At 43.1% G+C, this 21,234-nt stretch overlaps 1 long non-coding RNA gene across 2 annotated transcripts; it reads left to right on the top strand.

The window, feature by feature from the left end:
• Positions 1-1,006: 1,006 nt before the first annotated feature.
• Positions 1,007-5,727, top strand: LOC147961126 (uncharacterized). 2 transcript variants are annotated; one of them, XR_015611012.1, is made up of 5 exons: positions 1,007-1,498; positions 1,657-1,761; positions 2,720-2,889; positions 3,079-3,175; positions 3,249-5,727. It is a non-coding gene; the product is annotated as an uncharacterized LOC147961126 (long non-coding RNA). The 2 variants fall into 2 exon arrangements; XR_015611011.1 differs by having other exon boundaries at positions 1,007-1,761.
• Positions 5,728-21,234: the final 15,507 nt, after the last annotated feature.

Below are 21,234 nucleotides of genomic sequence, written 5' to 3'. Positions count from 1 at the left end.
AAGACTCTTCCATATATAAGGTGGGGACATCAAGGTGAGTAATTAAATAGGGCTTGTAAGCTGTGAGTAGCACAAAACTCTTGAGGGTGATAAATTTAAGATGTGCATGTAAGAGAGCACAAGTGATGCTTCAGTGCATCATACCTTCCCAAATACTTAGAAGGGCATTTTTGTTTGTCACTGCTAATGTAGATTAACCATCTGACTCGTACTACCGGCACCATAGGATCGTCGTCGTCCTCCTCCTCCGAGATTGGCTCGGGAGAGCTCAGAGATTGTCCATCCACAATTTCAGTCTGACATAGGGCGTCCGCGAGGCGGTGCTCCGGTGTCAGCATCATGTACCATGTGATCTTTGAAAGGACCATGGTGACGGCAGATAACAAGGAGATCGGCAGCAATGGTAGCATGGGAAGGAGGATAAAACGTGATGCGTACTAGAGTTAACTAGGTGATTTCTCCGCGTGTTGTTGCGAATACTTAAAAATTAATTTTGAATGAATTTTGTATGAACGAAAATGATCTAAATAAAAAGCTATTATTTTTTGAAGTAGCTGTGTGAACAAAGAGTATGCATGTACCTAGAGCATTGTAGTTGTAACAATTAAATTGGGGTATGCATGTGCTACGAAATAGCTATGCAAAGGCCAGGTGTTACTAAGTATGCTTTGTATCCGCTTGATGCTACATTTTGAGTTAATAAAAACGCGTTTTGTCAAAAAAGTGCACAAAATCTCTACTCATAATGAATGAGTCCGTACGTCGTTAGTTCGTTCGTTCGTACCCCCCATCCATCCCCGCATAACCCCACCGATCGATCCCCACCCCCACCGATTTTCTTTTCCTCTAAAAAACCGACATCTGCTTAATCTCTTATCCCACCAATTTTTTCTGCCACCTCCACCGGTTTTCGCTAGAACGAAATAAGTCACCAACCCCACCACCATCGATCGAACAAAGGTCCTCACGTACCTCACCGATTTTTATCCCAAGTAAGCCCCACATCCCATTTACTCCCGTAGTTTTTTCCAATCAAAACCGAGATGGAAAACCCAGCGCCCCTGCCTCGCCCCGGACGCCTGGTTCTCTCTCTCTCTCGGGCGCTAGGGTTTCTCACACGGAGGATTTTCCTCGCTCGCCGCCGATTCTCCCTGCCCCAACCGTCGAAAAAGCCGTCGTTGTTGATCTCGTGTTGTCGTGGATCTCGCCTTGCCGGAGGGGCCTCCATGGTGGCCCTTTGCGGCCTCGCCGGCCACCGCATGAGACCCGCATCCATGCCACACCATGCAGGACGTGTGCTGGAGATGCTGCGGGCTGGACATGCCTAAGGCCATGGATGTGGTGCGTCGCCTCGCGCGCGCTCGGTCGACTATGTGGATCACTAGATCCACAACATCCTCAAGGAGCAAATGGCGGCGGCGGCTGACGTGGACGGCACCATGATCCCCGTGACATGGATCATGGATCTGATCAGCGAAGCCGCCGTCAAGCGCGCCAGGTGAGAAGAACGCATAGCTAATATTGCATGCGAATCGATGAAAGCAGCGAGGTTGCACGAGAAGAACGAGGTGCCGATGGAGCACGTGGCAGTGGCGGATCGAGACAGTGGGTCGCTGAATCATGGCTGGCTTACGCTGCTCCTTACACACCGCGCAGGAGCCGTACGTGAAGATGGAGCGCGCTAGAATGGCAAGAAAGAAGATGGCCGAACTGGAGATGAGCAACTACACCCTCGATGACATATCATGCCCAAGGCCCCAGGTGAGCTTCTTCTCCATTCCAATTCATGCACTTGTTGGTCTTTTTTTTTTCAGAACTCCGACAAATATGATGATTTGGTTTTTTACAATTCTTATATCCTATAAAAGAGTTTGCTTTATTGGGGATCTGGAATTGTGGATGATGAAAAGATGCAACTCTTGGGGATTTTTTTTTGATGATTTCATATGCGTACGTTTTAGTTTCATATATACGTACGTTTCGTATTTGTATACTCCCAAGTTTGGACAAAAGAAGTTTGTTCGATGTCAAGAAAGGAGCGAGTGAAATAAGCATACAGAGACACCATCGTTGTGGTTGTGTATTACAAACATAAGAGTGCAAAGGAAACTTGCTCTCTGTTGAAACCTCCTTCCATATACTAATGGATGGAGCAAGGCAAGTGACCTTCTAATGTTTATGTGTATTTCCCCGTGATCAGAACATGTTCCTTCATGAGTTTATTTCTTGATTCAGTGTTTCCAAAGCTCAAACGCAGTGAGTATTCAGAAAATACTGAAACACTAGCTGCCACACTCACTGCTCAAGCGGTATGTTTTTATCATGGCGATTCATACTTATATTGATATATGCTGAACTCGTCCACCTACACGCTACAGAACCAAAATACGACCACGACATACGATGTCCCTCGACTCTTTGTTTGAACTGATTTCTCAGATTATTACATGTCAACATATTTATATATAGCCTAGCTTATATATAAACTTCCATTACTACATAATTGCTTTTGGACATTAGTTGTGTGTTCAGATTAGTTGTGTGTTCAGGATTGAGTAGATTGCCCTACTCGCTACCAGAGTCTTGGTTGAGAACAGAACTAGATATTCATGAACATAATCCTTTTCGATATGCATGATAATGTATGCTGTAACTGCTATTTTGTTTCGTTGTAGTCTACACTGCCTGTTTCATGCATGCGGTTTCAATGTATTTGCAGGTTGGAAAGGCGGGAAGTGAAGCCATACGTGAGCACTTTCCATGTACTCTTGGTATCTTACAAATGATATGCTCCTTCGAGGGAAGAGCGCATTCTATATGCTCAAATTTTACTAGGGGTGCTTATTAACTGGTCCATTGAAGCAATACCATCCGGTTCCAATTTACTAGGTGTGCTTATTAACTGCTCATATTTTACTATCATATACTTAAGTAGTCTATATGCTTAACTAATTGATTGAATTGATAGTTCCCGACCCTAAGCAGTTCATAGTAATGCTTAAGCCTGATACAATTATATACTAGCAAATGCTTAATTAGTGGTCAAGTAGATCATGACATTTCCATGTATGTTTGCAGGCCTTTCTCTCTTGTCCATGAGCCCCAATCCACACTCCCAAGCATGTAGAGGGCATTCTCAAAGCGCAAAACACGTTCAAACGATATAACTAAGATGGTATAAAATTCAGTTCATTTCTATCTAATTCCCCATGTAAAAATTACTCTGATTACCATCCTTGCAAAGACAGGCAGTGTAGGTAACAACGATGGCATTGGCATTTATGATTGGTACAATTTCAGCCCCATCGAAGTAATTGGCGCATAGTTTTCAGGTTAGCTTCGAGTACTCTGGACAATATTTGCTTTTCTATTTCAAGCAGTACTTCTTCAATATCATACGTCATTTGATGGTGTTAATTAACTTAGCTAGGACCAGGCTGGTACCTTTCCATTATTTTCAGGTTGAATCAGTTGTCTGGATTCACACACTTCTTTGTTGTTCATGTGGAGAACTGTTGTTAAGAAATAAATATGATACATACCGTTGTATTGTGATTTGTTTTGCAGGTTTAGGTATGTATTAGTACATAGATATCAGCCCTCAAATTAATAATACTAGCCTAGATTTTATAATACAAAGTAATCAATGAGTTCAGTTGCTTATAGGAGAGTAATCATAGGCTTCTTTTTACTCTGCCATACAATGAAGAACTAGAGAGTGGTAAAGAGAGAGATGCTAGCTCGTACTTTAGACCGAAGGACATTAGCAATGTTAATTTTCTGTCCGGCTGATGGCATGTTGTTTTTAACATATACAGATACTTGAGTTCTTGTTGCTGCGTGAAGCTCGAGCTATTAATCTAAGCTTTGCTTTTTGAACTGCTTAATTTCTACTCTTTTCAGAGAACTCTAAATTAAGTATGGTGAAATTATTATATGCCTCTGGAGTATCCTAGGTTTTAAAACAAGAGAGAACTTGGGAAACATAAAATGACAAATTCATAGCGCCCATGTGCAGAATTCAAAGCCCAAAATCATTGGGTTTAGGTCCTTTGTGATCTAAGCTATGTTTTAAATGCTCACTTGTCATTTCGTAGCATGGTAGATATATGTTTTTGTTACATGCTAAACTATTTTCCACCTCTTCATCCCTGCCAAGGGGTGTGAAGCCAGAGGTAATTCATTTCAACATTCGTTCATGTTACTGAGGGTCGTGGGTTCCTTTTATATTCATTCAAAATAGTACAAATTTATGAGGACTGGTCCTTGTTTTGTCTTAATGAAGCTCTGGGGTCGTCTGATTGTGGGGTGAGAAGTTTTAGGACTTGTACAGGAAATATGAGAGTTAGGAACAGTCTTTAGTAACCCACTTTCTGGTTTTAGGGCAAGGCAAAGAAAATTATTCCATCACAGACCCTCTGGTTTGACATTATGAAGGCACAGATAGAAACTGGCACAACTTATATGCGTTGTAATGTACATTTCATGGCAGAACAATTAGTCATGGTTACTAAAACTCTATTTGTTCTCTCATTTTGTCATCTCGCACCTTCTCTGGTCCTCCTGTCTTCCATCATTTGATCAAACACCTTCTATAGGACTTGCAGTTTCTGGGAGGGACAACACGAATAAGGTAGTTTCTTGACTCATGCATGTGCAGGAGAGCATACTTGCCACCAACCCGGGAGTCGGGATCAGCTGGGCCTTGAGTCATGTCTGAGCATGTTATATCAGGAAATTCCTGAACAGAGAATTGATTGTACAAATTAGATCGAATTTAGGGAGCCGAGCTGAGTGTGATTTTCAAAACCAACTTATACTACTGTACATATTCTTAAGCGTACATGAAAACATTGTTTCACCCTGGTTGTGTGTTGCTCTTTTCTGTGTTCTTACAAGAAACTAGAACCGTGTTTGAAACCGGTTGTGGACAATATTTTCCTGGAATGGACATGCTATCCTTTTCAGATTTTGTACATAGTGGAAGAATTCAGCAGAATTTTAATTTGTTATGGGAATTTAATCATGCCGATTCTCCATGTTTCATATATGTCCTTTTGCTTTTTGTCCATACTATTACTTTGCATGTTATCGTTTTGAAGCTAATTGAATATCCACAGGCTCCCAGTGGAGAGGTGTAATATACAAATGATTTGTTGGACGGTACGTGCTTGCAGGCGAGCCTAGCTACACAAATGTGTATAATCTTGGGTGGGAGACATTTGACGATCGAGGCAAGAAAGGTTGTTCCCGTCCAGTGTTAATCTTTAGTCATTTGAAGGTCTATTTGCCGGACAGAATTTTTAGTTAATTAACGCAGCACGGTCAACTCTATTCCAGATTATGTGCAATGCTCATTGTTGTGGCACACTATGAATTGTTGACCCGTATTATCTCTTGCCATGTAAAACAAGTTGCAAGACATAAATCCCTGGGTTTAATTTGCTATTGGTGCGTTGATGGCACAGTTCTTTCCTGTCAGATTCTATAACCCATGATAATATGGTCTGGATGAGTGCTTACAATATATGTGATCTATGGTACTGTTTGACATTGTTAATTCTTCTCAAAGTTTAATTTCATATTTTTCTATGTACCCTATTTTATTGTATTTTGTACTGTCTTTAAACCATTTGGATGATGAACTAATGCGATTTTCAATTTGTTGTAAGAACATGAACCTGATTTGTAGTTGTCGTAAATCACGGTGATCGCCTGCAAAATTTTATGCTCTCGGCCCGTTGCAACGCACGGGCATTCTACTAGTAGTGTTAGCGGATGATGATATGATACATTTGATGATGTGGAAGGCTGCATGTTGAGAGAATTAGAATTAGTGAAATCAACTATTTAAATATATAGGATTACAAGCACACAAACGAAGCAATGAGAAATCAAAAGGTAATTACACATTTACACAAAACAATCTTATTTAACCATATTTGAGAGTTTTCTAGCTGAGCTCGGAGAGCAGGGCCCAGTGACTCAGCACGGCTCCGGTGGCGATACCCTTTCTCGGCGGCGGCCACCGCATCACTTCGGCGGCGCAGCAACCGAAGTCACGTACCCGGCAACAGCCCTCGAGGAGTCTAGTTGGCTTCCTGCGTTGAGCCCCTCCCCCGCCCGTCGTCCAGGCCGCGCCCAAATCCCACGTCAACGAATTCCCATGCGCCGCACGCCGCGAAAACAATGACGCCATGCTCCGGTGTGACTAGGCACCATAGACTAAGGTGTACGCATAAGAGCTCGAGGCCGGCGTTGGTATGCGCTCCACCTTGCTGTGGCTCCTGCTCGTCCCGGGGCTACTACCTGCCAGTGCCATGACGCTTGCCTCGTTGTTCATCTCCCCGTACTCTATAGCGACCACTAGAATTTAGTTGAGCACTATGCGTCCATCGACCAACAGGAAGCAAGAGCGAGTTGAGCACCGATCATGAACCCGCTTGAGGTTGGGGATGAAAGGTGAGCCACGGCAGGCTGTACACGCCGAGGATGACCTGCTGGAGCACCTGGACGCGACCTTCGACCTGCGTTCGGACAAGCCAAGATGCGCACGAACACTATATACGCTTGGCTCATACTGTCACTGCCTCGGTTGTTTCTCCGCGCTACCGGAGGCGCTCGTTGGTTACAGGGATCACGTCAAGAGGGGGCCTGAGAGGTGGGCTGGAGCCTGGAAGTAGGCGTACGCCGTAGTGTTCATACACTTGGCCGCGTCCAGCGGGACACCTCAGACGCACGCCGTGGAGCAACAACACACACTCTTTGGAGCTCACCCGTTGGACAGCCTGTTGCTCGCTTTGTGGCATCCCCTTCGTCCCCGGTGCGCATATCAAGATAAGATGTGTCTATAGTCTAATAAATGAAGTATTGCATATTACCATACATATGTCATTTCTCACTATAGAGGTAGTAACATAGACTAGTAACATGAGCATGTATGCCGCGTCTATTAGTAGTCCGTGAGGTTGTGCCCGGCCCAACAACCAGCATGTATGCCGCGTCTCGTGGTTGTAGCGGAACGGACGAAATGTGTCGTTGTATCTGTTGACCAAGTCCTGCCGCTGCTCGGCGAGGATGTCCGGCAAATGCGGGCTACAGATGGCGTACTCCGGTAGCGTCCTCGTCTCTGGCGCATGTGCCCTTGGAATGCGGCGATGATGTGTTGCACGGATGGATTGCGCCATCGAAAAGCCTCCTAGGCTGAGCTTCCACCCCTTCGGGAGCAGCCACATACCGGTGAGCGCCGTTATGGTGAACCGCTCAAACTCCTCCGCCTCCGCGATAGACAAGTTGTGCGTGGGGACTCGGGAGAGGGTGGGGGTGGTTGTTGCCCGCCGGTTGCCAGTGTTATGCCTAAATTATCGGCGGCATCAAAATCCACACAGCCACGTGGGACGACAAGGCGTGCACAGACGGCGGTGTTGCATGTGGGCAACCGACTGCCAGCATGTGGTGAAAGGCTGACCGCCTTAATTACGCCATGTGTGCCGTTAGTGGCACATGGCTTACATGCGTGACACATGGCTTACACAAGACACTGTCAGGGTACCGTCAAGTGCGACGAGCACATCCACGTGTTAAAGCTGTTCGCCGTGCAGGGTCGTAAAACAGCGAGCTTATGTTACCGTACGTCGAGCTTTTTTATATACGCTGAGTGTCTGGCAGACGTGTCACAAGCCGAGGGACTGTTTTTGACTGTGCGCTTTTAGGATGACACTCGGCTTGGAGTGACATACGCCAAGCGGCTGATAAAATCCAACGAGTTTGGTAATGAAATCATTTTCTACTCCACAAATGAAAGTAATACAGATTAATTGGATATATTGTACAACTTACAAGTTAACTGAGTAATCTTTAGAGTCATCCTCGAAAGTAAAATGTTACGGTGTTGGCAACAAATGCCGTTTACGCATACCAAGCTCTTCATGTGTGCTGCCAGGCGGTGTGTTGTCAAAATGTCATTGATGTGCACTAGCGAGCAAACGTCAGATGGTGGCGCATGCCCAAATGCAAGAACCAAATTGCTGATTCATTATCCCATCAACGGAAGTCGTGGCATATTTACTTCTCCCAATACCTCCCATGCTTAACTAAAGCTCTGTGCAGTGAGGTAGGAAAAATAACGCTTATCCCTTTCCTGGTTGTAGATCAGTCATGTCTTTCGGTTAGAAGTTAGTAGGACGAGCGTCAGAAGTGTTTGTCAGTGAATCATATACTACCACATTGGTCAGAGACTACAACTCACATCTATACACATGGACCATGACAAGGTAGTTTCTTGCTAGGGTGTGGAGATAAAGATCACGACACAAAGGAAGACCCTTGCATAAATAAGGAGGGCAAAGGAGGGCGAGTAAATAAACAACGTACACTTCCAAATTAAGATGTGCACGGAAGAGAGAGTGGGAGTGAGTTTGGCATTGGTACACCGTACCCTCCCAAATTAATACAAAGGGTATTTTTCTCTTCTGATGCCAATATAAATCAATCAGATGCATCTACATGATAACTGAGTACTCCCTCTATCCTCAAGTAAGTGGACGTTTAGCATTTGAAATTTAACCAAAAAAAGTGTAAGGTACTTTTACCTTCCCAATATACTTTGAAGTGAGAAAAAAAATACTTCTCTCTCATCACATGAGAACCAAGCTCAATAACATTCAACACATCGTATCCTCATTTTCTACATGTACTAAACTTATTGGAGGTGAGGCAATTAAAGAAGAGGGAGATAGTGACTTGCACCATCCCTAACAATTTTAAGATAATGATTTCACTCCTTGACATGTCTTAACTTATTGGACATGCGGAAATTTGAAGATAGTGACTTCACTCCTTAACATGTCTTAAAATTTCCGCATGTCCATTTATTTGAGGACGGAGGGAGTAATGTTTAGACTCATCCCCGAAAATAAACTGGTGAGATGTTGGGATCAAAGCTCATTATATGTCATTATTCCTCTCCTCCATGTGTTGTACACAAATATGATACTAATAAATGCTCGTCAGAACATTTAGAGAAAATATAAAAAGGTGGTGTAAGCAAACTATAAGGATTTAAATATTATATTGATGCAAAGTTGGAGGAGAGAGAAGAGAAGCGGATTGTAGATTAAGATCCAGGTGCAACACAAGCTTCAAGAAACTTTTATGAAAGAGTGAGCTGGGCCATCTATCTATGAAGTAGATTCTATTTACAACTAAGTACTATACGTGATGGCTATGATCTGTTTATAGATGACATGGCAGCAAGACATAGCCCTCAATTTTTATGGGGAAAAACATCTAGGGCATCACAATGTGAGATGGATATTAATTATTGTGGCAATCCAATAATAGAGTGCATGATTTTTCTGGTCTAAAGGATTTGGTTTCTATCATTTACAAAACAAAACAAAATGGCATCACAAATGTATATCATCCTTTTGGGCATGGAATCATTCGACGAGGTAGAACGTTGTGTGTTCTTACAAGAAATAAACTAACAGATGCAAGAGGCGGGGAAGAGAATAAGGAAAACGTGCGAGTTACAAAATATGAACTTCTGAGCAGCGGGTTGAGTAACTACAATTTTTCCTTTGGCACTTCACTGATTGCATAGCGATTCACCACTTGTCCTAACGCCTCTCATGGCAAAGTAAGGATCGTCTCAATGAGCTTGCAAAATGTAAACTAATTCTCCTCGTCTATATACTGTGGAGGTCCCATTGACTAACTTTTTCAGAAATGGTACCCTTGGCTTGTTGAGGAGGTGAGGTTATTTTGTCTGAATTCAAAACGTATTCTCGTCATCTAAATATTGTGGAGGTCCAGTGACTATCTTGTTCAAAAATGCTCCCCTTGGCCTATTGACGAGTTGAGGTGATTGTGCCTGAACTCAAACTTGAAATCACAACATTGAGTATTTGGCACTTCCAGGGATGACCAAGAAGAATGACTTGTTATAAATAAAAAAGACAAGACTTGTGTATGAAAATGTATCGATGATACTCAAAAAATGGAAACATTACAAAATAACTGGGAACAATTGCCTGAATGGAATTACAATGTCAATGTGTATATGTTTCATGAAGAGCTTTATCTTGAATTCGAACACCGTTGTGTAGATTAGAAAGTGTTAGGTGAAGAAGATGAAGGGAACTGAGAGCAGGGGCGGACCCAGAACCAAAACTTCCCGGTGTCCACATATACGCAAGACGTTGGTAGATACCAAAATATATTATACATAAAAATAACACATTCCACAACTTGAAATGTTCGATAATAAAAAATCCTACCAAATGAAGAGTCTTAGGCTATGTTTGGTAGCAAAGTATTGCAAAAACCGTAGTATTGCAAAACTACAATATTTTAGCATGTAGGCACAAGATACCACAGTTTTGACAGAACAAAGTATTTTGAAGTATTAAGAATACTGTGACATGTTTGGTTAGTGCTTGTATGCATCAACGTAACTTAGCTAGCTATAGTCGTTCGATGACACGTACGCATGGCGGCATGGGCTCCAGCGAGCTCGTCAGGGTGGAGCGCATGGGGCACATCATGGTGCCATTCATGTTGGCGGCGGTCACGAGCAGTGCGTGCTGGATGACCAGCAGCTAGCAAGGTCGCGGCATGGCGGCGGCTGCACGGCCAGTGGCAAAACAGCACGCATACAACACAGCTTTGACCAGCAGTAACACACAACTAGGAGTGCGCAGGGCACATTCGAGCTCGGACAATAGTGCGTTGGGGGTTCGCAGAGCAGCCAGTACCGCGACCATGGCGTGAGTTGGCCAGCGGGGCAACCAGCTGCTTGGGGGCATGGGGCATAGGAGCAGATACGGAGGAGCGCAAGCGGCAGTACAATGGACACCGGTTTTTTTCTTCATCGTCGTCTCTCAGTTTATCCATGATTGCCCATGGAGAAGATCTGAACAACAGGCAGGGGCGACACCTAGGGAGCGAGGAAGATACAATCATCGTTTTTCCGCTCGCTTTGTTAAAAAAAAGAGGTCCAGGGTTCTTTTTTATATGCAGAGGAAATACCACGGTTTTGACAATACTGCAGTATTAAAACTACAGTTTATTGTGACAACCAAACAGCTCATTGCGAATAAAACTATGATAATATAAAAAAACTGTAGTATTCTTGGAATTCTTAGAAAATACTTTACTACCAAACGGGGCCTAGTTAAAATGCTAGTTGATTATGTAAAGTTGAACAAAAAAGTATAAGAACTTTGACCAATAAAACAAATATGATCAGTGATGACAAAATAAATTCCCCTACCGCCATGCGGTCCACTGGTTATTATGTTATCACAAGTGCACAACAAGTTACATTATCTTCATGGATGCAAGAACAAAAAGGTAAATAAAGCATATTGACTGAACTGCGCAATTACGAAGTTTAAACTTACTCAACATTGTGTCTTATTGCTGCCATGAGTGGTTGGATAATCAAAAAACCCAATTAAATGTGAATCACACTAGGGAAATCAGTGAATCACAGCAATCTGATTCTTAACTGTAATACCCTTAAATTTGATAACCCTAGTCATGCAATTTAAACAATTAAAATTTGAGAAATTTGAGATATATACACCTGTTTCAGCTTGATTCGCGACCTTACCAACAGCCGTATCGATTTCCTAAGATTATCTGGCGATCGGCTGAGCGGACGGCGGCCATCGGGCGAGGGCTGAGGCAGGCGGCTGCTGAGCGGACGACGGTGCGACCACAAGTGGTGGCCAGGCAGCAGCCGAACATGCGCACCTTACGCACCTATGCACGATCCAATCGATCGATAGCCAGCATACACGTCGGATGGACCAGTGCTCCAAGATGGGCCACGCCTGCCCGCAGGGCCGGCCTTGGGTAGGGGCAAGAAGGGCGACGCCCTAGGGCCCAGCCTGATGGGGGGCCCCGACCCAGAGTATGTACTATACTACTACACTGCTGCCTGCCAAACAAAAAGCGCCGTAAAGCCTGAAGCCCAATTAGCAGGTTACGTTCTATTAAAAAAAGCAGCAGGTTACGTGAATTCTGAAAGGCACTATCCCAATTTTGATTTAATCGATCCATCTTGTAACACCAACCGTCGTCGTTTCTTCTCCCTCGGTATGCTCGTTCCCTGTTCTGCTCCTACTCCCGAAGCACCCAGCATGTCTAGCAAATTAATGGACATTACTGCTGTAGCTGATTTCTTTGACCCACTTTGAGTTTCACCATCTCACTCGCCTATGGGTTTGCCTATAAGGCTGGTCATAGTGGGGAGTAACTTATACTAGTGTCATGCATATGACACTAGTCTAAATTACTATCTTTATAGTGCAAAGTAACATAGTAGTAGTGTCACAGAGGACTTCATTTATTAGTTTGTAAACTCATCTTGTATTGGGAAGCGCTATGTTACAGTAACATATTATGTTACCACTTCTCATTAACTACATGCCACATAAGCAAAATTTTCTTGAAGTGCGTTATGTTATTAACTAAGTTACTCCCACTATGACTAGCCTAAGTATTCTTATGTAACGGACGGCAGCACGCAAAGGCAACACTTCATAAGCACGGTCACTTTGCAAGTTGCAACAGGACAGCTTTTTGGGTCAAAAGCCTACAAAGTTCTTGTAATTTTAGAGTCTTTTTCCGCTTGATCTTTGTACTGTTTTTTTGGTTTTCTAGCGATTCACCGACAGGTCTTCTATATCTGTACATGTTGCTTATTTGAGGATACGGGGACCCTAGGAAGATCTGATATGCTTGGGTTGGATATATAGTTGAATTTCTTCTATTTTTCATTCGACAAATTCAGGTATTTCCGCTCCTTTCTTGTAAAATGTTGCCTAAAAACATAATTTTGAGAAAAAAAGAAAGAAAATGCTAGCATATAAGTTAGATCCAATATATTTTATTTGGTAATGAAAAAGAGATGCTTTTAGGCCGAAAAAAATGATGTGCTTTGTTTCTCTTTTTTTTTGTGCTGATTATGCTTTGTATCGATATAATTTATTTTTTTCACTATATTAGGCCCACCTTTTGCATTCGCCCCGGGCCTCCGAAAAGTTAGGACCGGCCCTGCCTGCCCACAGGCTTGCTGCGCATTTCTCTTTCCCTTGGTCCAGTCGTCCAAAGGGGTGCCCAGCTGTAATTTTTACCGGTGTCCAGGCCCAAAACATGACCTATCTACAACGTAGGAGGGATTTCTACCCGCTGTCCTGTGACACCGGCTGTGTCTACGTAGGTCCGCCCCTGACTGAGAGTAGAATGTAACATGTGCAAACCTACATGCAGTGGCTTTGACAATACAGACATGTAGTGGGCACTATGATTAGTGCCCACTACATGTCTGTATTGTCAAAGCCACCTGTGCATTGGCTTGCTTGCGCTCGCTCGCTCTCGCCTGGCTAAGTCAATTCAAGTGTTTCTTCTCAGCGAGGCCCTAATCTGCTTTGAGGTTCATGTGGGCCAAGATTTTGGTAGGCGAGAGCTTGGCTGGATGAAGTACAGCCTAACAAACACGCCCTTAGCGCTTGTCCAATCAGACATGCTTGTCCTTGCGCTGTTTGCTACTGCTTCTGCACCACAGCACACAACTAAGTCTCTACACACAACTCCCCTCGGTCGTTGGCTCGACCCGTTTATTATTTTCTGTTCGTACCCGTTTATCTATATGCTCCCAGCGCGCGCAGGAGGTTCACAAGCTTTTAGTACAGGCCAATTTTGGAAACTTCTAGATGTTGATGCTAATCTTGTTTTAGGGTCTGTTAGATCTTGCATTTGTCCTTAGCTCCATGCATTAGATGTGTAGGCTAGTTTGTACGTACATGTGTTTTCAAGTTGTAGCCTGAAACGTGCTCGTTCACGTTGAGGTTTGCCTTTTTCTGTTTTGTTGCATGTAGATGGCACGGCACATCTAAAGTGCTGCATGCCCTTAGTTATGGGCTGACGTGAGAGTACACGTTTGGCCGGGTCGTCTGTGTTGTTGGGCCACAACGCCTAGTCGTGGGATGGCACGATTCATCTGGAGTTGTGGTGTAACTATAGGATCTCAATCCTAGTTTGTTTTCTTGTTGAATAACAGGAAAGAAAAGGAAAAGCCGAGGAGGTAACGCGGTACAAAATCATCTTCTTCCTTGTGTCGTTCCGCTCTGTGCGTCTCTCGCCGCCGCCGTGATCCCGTGTGTTTCCTCCCTCTGGTCTAACACTAGATGGTTCCTAGTCTATTTTTTTTGTTTCAGTTTTCCCTCTGTTTTTTTCATTTTTGGTTTATTTTTTTAAAAAAATCTTCAAATTCATGAACTTTTATTTTCATATCCATGAAATATTTCAAAATAGCGACTTATTTGAAATCCATGAACATTAGATCAATTTTATATTAAAAAATCAAATCGATGACCTTTTTCAAATTCATAAGCTGTTTTTTAAATCCAAAAAAATTTCAATCCATGTACTTTCAAATTCACGAACTTTTTGTCTTATCCATGAATTTTCTTGATTTTACGAACTTTTTGTCATATCAACAATGTTTTTTCAAATTTGTGAACTATTGAAAAGGGATCGAGCGAGGATTTCTAAGGTTTTCCTACCCACTGATGCGCAAGTGATTTTGTTCATCCCGTTTTGCACTAGACAACTCGATGATTTCTGGCAGGCTTTCCGTCTTTTATTGTTTAGAAAATGTAAGCATCATTTGCAACTTTTGAAGCAAATGTAGAACCTTTTGTGGAATCTTATTATCTTTCTTGTACGTAAAAAGACCAACAGAAATACACATAAGCTATTTTAGATTCCGTACCAGAACTTCGGTGCCTCGTTCTTGCAATTAGAATGGCATTTGATACGTCTCAAATGTATCTATTTTATACTATTTTTGTGGACTAACATATTAATTTAGTGCTCAGTGTCAATTTCTGTTTTCTGCTTGTTTTTCATTTCACAGGGAATCAATATCTATGGAGGTAAAAATACATTTCCGAGTTAACATGATTTTTTGAACAACAAGAAACACAGAAGCTTTGGGAGACATCGAGAGGGGCCACCAGCCAACCACAAGGACATGTGGCGCGGCCAGGGGGTGAACACCTTAACCTGATTCCACCGCCATAATTCCCTATAAATATGCTGCCGTAAGTTCACATTCCAAACAGATCCCATCAAGAACCTTGTTCTGGAGCTCTGCCAGAGGGGGAAGACATTGTCGAAGGCTTCTTCATCAACCTTGCTACCTCCATGACCATATGTGAGTAGTTCCTTTAATACCTACGGGTCCATAGTCGTAATTAGACGGTGCTCTTTCTCTTTCGGACCTTCAATACCATGTTCTTCCTCCTCCTTGTGTGATTGGGATCAATCTGATGCAATTCTTTGGGTTGTTTGTTGGAATATGATGAGTTGTGAGTTTATGGTCAGATTGTTCATTGAATATTATTGAATCTTTTGTGGTTTATTTGCTGCCTAATTGAATAGCTATTTATGCTTTTCGATCTATTTGTCTTCTCTGACCATGATTGATGAGTAGTTCTGTAGAGGGAGTGGTGCATACTAGTGGAGTGAATCTTGCGGTGTTGTAACCAAGTGACAAAAGGGCCAAGACACGTACTGCATTGTTGTCACTAAGGATAAAACGACAGGGGTTTAATCTTATTGATAGATTTTTTTTTCTGTCTACATTATGTCATCTTGCTTATTGCAATACTCTGTTTCCTGTATCTTACTCCCTCCGTCCGAAAATACTTGTCCGAGGAATGGATGTATCTAGATGTATTTTAGTTCTCGATGCATCCATTTGTATCCATATGTACGACAAGTATTTTCGGACGAAGGGAGTAGTATCTTGAGAAGCATGCCCGATAGCGTTCTTGGGGTGGAGTATTAGTAGTAGACGTAGTTAAGTTTAACGGTCTACTTATCACAAACGTAATGCCTATATGAGATTATGCCAGGAATGATCATAGTCATAAAGATTGCTATTCTTGTCAATTGCCCACCTGTAATTTATTACCATACCAATTGCTGCTTCCGAGAGAGTTACCACTAGTAACCTATGGCCCCGGGGTCAATTCTACATTAATACTTTCTTCTACAAAATTGCCTCTTTACTATTTGTCATTTTCCCTATACCACTATTATCTATCTATTTTCTTTTAACCTTGTAACTAGCAAGTCAAATGGCTTGACAACCCCCTTGGCACGTTGGGTGCAACTATTTTATCTTGTTTGTGTGTAGGTGCTGCTTATCTAGGAAGCTTGTTGACTCCTACTGGTTCAATTAAACGTTGGTTCATAACTGATGGAAAGCTTTGCTATTATCTACATTACCCTTCCTCTTTGAGGAAACCCAGCGATTCCTGGGGGAGTAGCACATTTATGCTACCAATTAGTGCTTTTTGTGCAAAAAAGAACTGTGTTAAATGAATAATATCCTTATATGTGTCCACTGGGTTCGTACGATGTTGGGTCTCGCAATCTTGGGCCAAATGACCTAGGAGGGAAAGGAACAACATGGCAGGGTGTATCATTCTACTCAGCATTCTCATGCCACATTTCTAGATACACACATATGTTTGTCCCAATGCCTCCCATGTCAACCGAATGCTCTACGCAGTTTGCCAAAAAAGAAGGCTACGAGCTAAGGTCAGCAGGCCAGGCCGCTAAGTTGTTTGTTTACTCTGAATCCATCTAGTTCCGATAGTGCAGCACACCTGTAGTCATGATATTATAGAGAAGAACGTGAAGGAAGACTTGCACATATAAGGATAGTAGTAGATGGTGGGTAAATAAAGAGGGGTTGTTCAATTCGTACATCAAACAAAAAAAATCTGAAATGACTAAGAAATACTCCCTCCGTTCCAAAATATAAGTCTTTCTAAAGATTCTAACAAGTGACTATATACGAAGCAAAATGAGTGAATCTACGCTCTAAAATATGTCTACATACATCCGTATGTTGTGGTCCATTTGAAATGTCTAAAAAGACTTATGTTTAGGAACGGAGGGAGTATATGTCAGTCGAAATGAAGATGAATTGAGAAGAAAGGACAGGTAGTAAAATGGTAACGTATAGAACTAGATAGAAAAGTTGCACGAAACAACCACTGCATTCAGAGCAATTTCATTGAATTTCTAGTGAATGCATGCACCGATATGTGTGTTTGCACATGTCCACATGGTTACAGTTGTGCATCTAGAACTCCAAAGTTTGCTCATGATGAATTGAACAAGATGGCCTAACATTTAATTTTTGTATTTGTAGTCAAGTTCGAGATATAATTGTCGTGTAGCACATAGACCAACAAAATAAGGACACGTGTCAAAAATAAGTATTGGCGCGTTCATCTCCTGTGCATGTGCTGAAGCTAAAGCCAAAAAAAGTTAGAGCTCTTTTTTGCAGTTAATAAACTTTTGTTCTGGTCCTACAGAGACCTAGATATACGTACTATCATGCAGTAATTTCCATGTAGCTGGTACCATTGTGGGAGAAAACCCAATGGCAGTTTACAAGTTACAAGACTCCTGGAATCAATAGTATAAAATGCATTACTCTGTTTTTCAAATACTCCCTGCATCCGAAAAGCTTGTCCCTCAAATTGATGTATTTAGTACCAAGTTAGTGCTAGATACATCCTCAAATGGATGTATTTAGCACCAAACTAGTGCTAGATAGTACATCCATTTGAAGAACAAGCTTGGGACAAGCTTTTTCGGACAGAGAAAGTATGAATTGAGCACTTCTTTTGTGTGGGGGGGGGGGGGGGGCGGGGGGGGGGGGGGTAAGTGTGCGAGAGCAGAAACGTCTTGCCCTATCGTGGGGGACGTGTTACGTATTATATAGAGGATTGTGAGTCCTGATACGCGTACAAGTTTGTTGGAGATACATAACTTGAGGGAGAAGAAGTACATGAGATAAGAAGGCTAGTTACAACCGAATACAGACTTTAAACCATGCGCCTATCTATCCCCTGATGCGTATCTTGTTTGACACCCTCCCTTAATCACAACTTCATTAAGTTGAGATTATGCTTGAAGTCTTCAAAACTTCTTGTAGGTAAAGCTTTTGTAAACCCATCTGCCACTTGATCCCGTGAATGAATAAAACGAATGTCCAAGAGTTTATCAGCAACTCTTTCTCTGACAAAATGAAAATCTATCTCAATGTGTTTTGTTCTAGCATGAAACACTGGATTTGCAGACAGATAGGTGGTACCAAGGTTATAACACCATAAGCATGGAGCTTGAGAGCTTTTCACACCCAACTCCTTCAAGATAGACTGTACCCATATGATTTCTGCTGTTGCATTTGCCAAGGCCTTGTATTCTGCTTCAGTACTAGACCTGGAAACTGTAGCTTGTTTTCTGGCACACCATGATATAAGATTAGGTCCAAAAAATATTGCAAAGCCACTAGTTGAGCGTCTGTCATCCAAACATCCTGCCCAATCTAAATCAGAAAAGACACTGACAAGAGTAAAGGATGACTTGCTGAAATTTAGACCAACATTTAAAGTATACTTGACATATCTGACAATGCACTTTGCTGCAGTCAAGTGAACTGTAGTGGGTGCATGTAGGAACTGACATACTTTGTTGACAGCAAAGGAAATGTCTGGCCTGATCAATGTTAAGTACTAAAGTGCACCTACAAGACTTCTGTATTTTGTACTATCCTCTGGACTCAAAAGTGTTCCCTCTGTAAGAGATGATTTTTCTATACTAGAGAGAGGAGTGGGTGTGGGTTTACAACCTTGCAAGCCTACCTTCCTTACCAAATTTGTTGCATATTTTTCTTGAGAGAGTTGTAGCCCATCCTTGTGCTGCTTCACCTCAATTCCTAGGAAGTAATGCAATTCTCCTAGATCCTTGAGAGCAAATTCAGCACCTAAATTCTTCAAGAGTCCTGATATTGCCTCATCGGATGAGCTTGTGACAATAATATCATCAACATATATAAGAACAAACATGGAGGTGTTGAACTTGTTATAAATGAACAAGGAGGTGTCAGATTTGGAAGGAACAAAGCCAAGTGTCTGCATCTTTTTACTGAGACGGGAATACCATGCCCTTGGAGCTTGTTTCAGTCCATATAATGCTTTATCTAGCTTGCACACATAGGAATGTGTATGTTTGCTTTCAAACCCAGGAGGTTGTTTCATGTACACTTCCTCTTATACCGTGAAGAAACGCGTTCTGTACATCTAATTGTCGAAGGCTAGCTCCATCCACTGGAAACATCAATAGACAATACGAGACGAATGGTAGCAGCTTTTACAACTCGACTAAAAGTATCCTCGTAGTCTATGCCATACCGTTGTTTGAAGCCTTTTGCAACTAGTCTAGCCTTATAACGATCAATGGTTCTGTCAGACTTTCTCTTAATTCTGAATACCCACTTGCAGTCAATGAGGTTTTTACCTTGTTTTGGAGGAACCAAGTGCCACGTTTTATTTCTTTCAAGTGCCTTATATTCTTCTAGCATTGCCTTTTTCTACTTTTCATCACCGAGGGCCTCTTCAATTGTGTTGGGCTCACCTGGTTCACCTGTGGAACAAACTGGACCATATTTGGTTATGTTTTTGTAATTTTTCAGTTGAATCACACCTTGTTGTAGTCTTGTGCGGCGTTTTGGTGAACCAGCAGGGTCTGTGGCCATAGAAGATCCCGCAGGAGCTAGATCAGCAGCAGGACCCGAGGAAGATCCGCCCGCCACTGTCGGTTCCAGGTGCACGGGATTGTCTGTGGCAGCGGCCCGAGGCGATGGTGAGGGAGACGCCGCAGGAGCCGCAGACGATCTGGAGCCGCCGACCGGCTCATCATGAGCTCGTGATCGCGCGGGCCCGTCTGAGTCAGGGGCTGGCCCCGCGTCCGCCTGACGCGTGAGGACGCGCCGCTTGTAGCAGACCGGCTGGTCCGTGAAGCGCGTGTGGTCCGGGCCACTATCGAGCTGCCGCGTGGCAGCGGGAGACTGGTGCGGGCTGGGGGCGCGTCTCGCCCTGTCGGAGGGGGCCGCGCGTCATGCAGCGGGCTGCTGGGGCCCACGCGACTGACCGTGCCTGGCGCGTCTGGCGCGGGCGTGCGGCTGGCTATTGGCACGGATCCCGGAGGCGATTGCCTGGGCATCTGCAGCTCCGATCCCGAGGGGGATATGCTCCCCTCACCGCGAGACATGCGATGAGGCCCATCTGGATAGATTTCTTCACCGTTTGGGTTGATTTCTTCGCCATTTTCTTCTCTGTTTCCATAGTTTGGTGCTCCTGTAACATCATCAGATGACTCATGCGCAAGAGGGTTAGCCAACATATGATCACAACAATTATGAACGCCCCCTTGATCATAACTGGAGAGATTTGGAGGAAGCAAAATAATTTCTTTTTGAAGTAGAGCACCAGCGTTTGATGAAGATCGAAAAAAGGGAATTTGGTCTCATCAAAAACCACGTCGCGTGATATGTAGACTCGACCAGTGGAGATGTCAAGGCATTTTACACCTTTGTGTTGGGCACTGTACCCAAGAAAAGCACATTGGATTGACCGAAACATGAGCTTGCGCTTGTTGTATCGGCATAGGTTAGGCCAGCATGCACACCCAAACACACGAAGAGTGGAATAGTCAGGCTTGACATGAAGAAGGCGTTCTACTGGATTTTCGTTATTTATGACACGACTAGGGAGCATGTTGATAATGTGAACAACAGTAAGGAACGCTTTGTCCCAAAACTTTAATGGCATGGATGCATGAGCTAAGAGAGTAAGGCCAACCTCAACAATGTGACGGTGTTTGCGTTCAGCTGAGCCATTTTATTGGTGAGCGTGGGGGCATGACACATGGTGTGAGATGCCAAGGGTTTGGAAGAAGGAGTTCAACTTCTCATATTCCCCTCCCCAGTCGGATTGGACAGCGATGATTTTAGAATCAAATTTACGCTCAACAAGTGCTTGAAAGTTTTTGAACACTTGGAAAACATCGGATCTTTTCTTAAGAAGATATATACACGAAAACTTGCTATAGTCATCAATAAAGCTTACGTAGTAAGTGTGCCGACCAACAGAGCTAGGGGCCGGTCCCCAAACATCAGAAAAAATTAATTGCAATGGTCGAGTAGACACACTAGTAGAAATTGGATAGGGGTGCTGATGACTTTTAGCTCGCTGACAAGAATCACAAATAGTTTCAACATTGCGCTCACCAACATACGAGAGCTTATTTTTCCTAAGAAGTTTTTCAACTAAAGCAAAAGAAGCATGTCCTAAA

Source organism: Triticum urartu, chromosome 7A (assembly GCF_056163025.1).
Source record: "Triticum urartu cultivar PI428250 chromosome 7A, HENAU_Tu73, whole genome shotgun sequence".
NCBI lineage: Eukaryota > Viridiplantae > Streptophyta > Magnoliopsida > Poales > Poaceae > Triticum > Triticum urartu.
The sequence above is the reverse complement of the archived record's forward strand: the minus strand, read 5'-3'. Positions and strand labels throughout refer to the sequence as shown.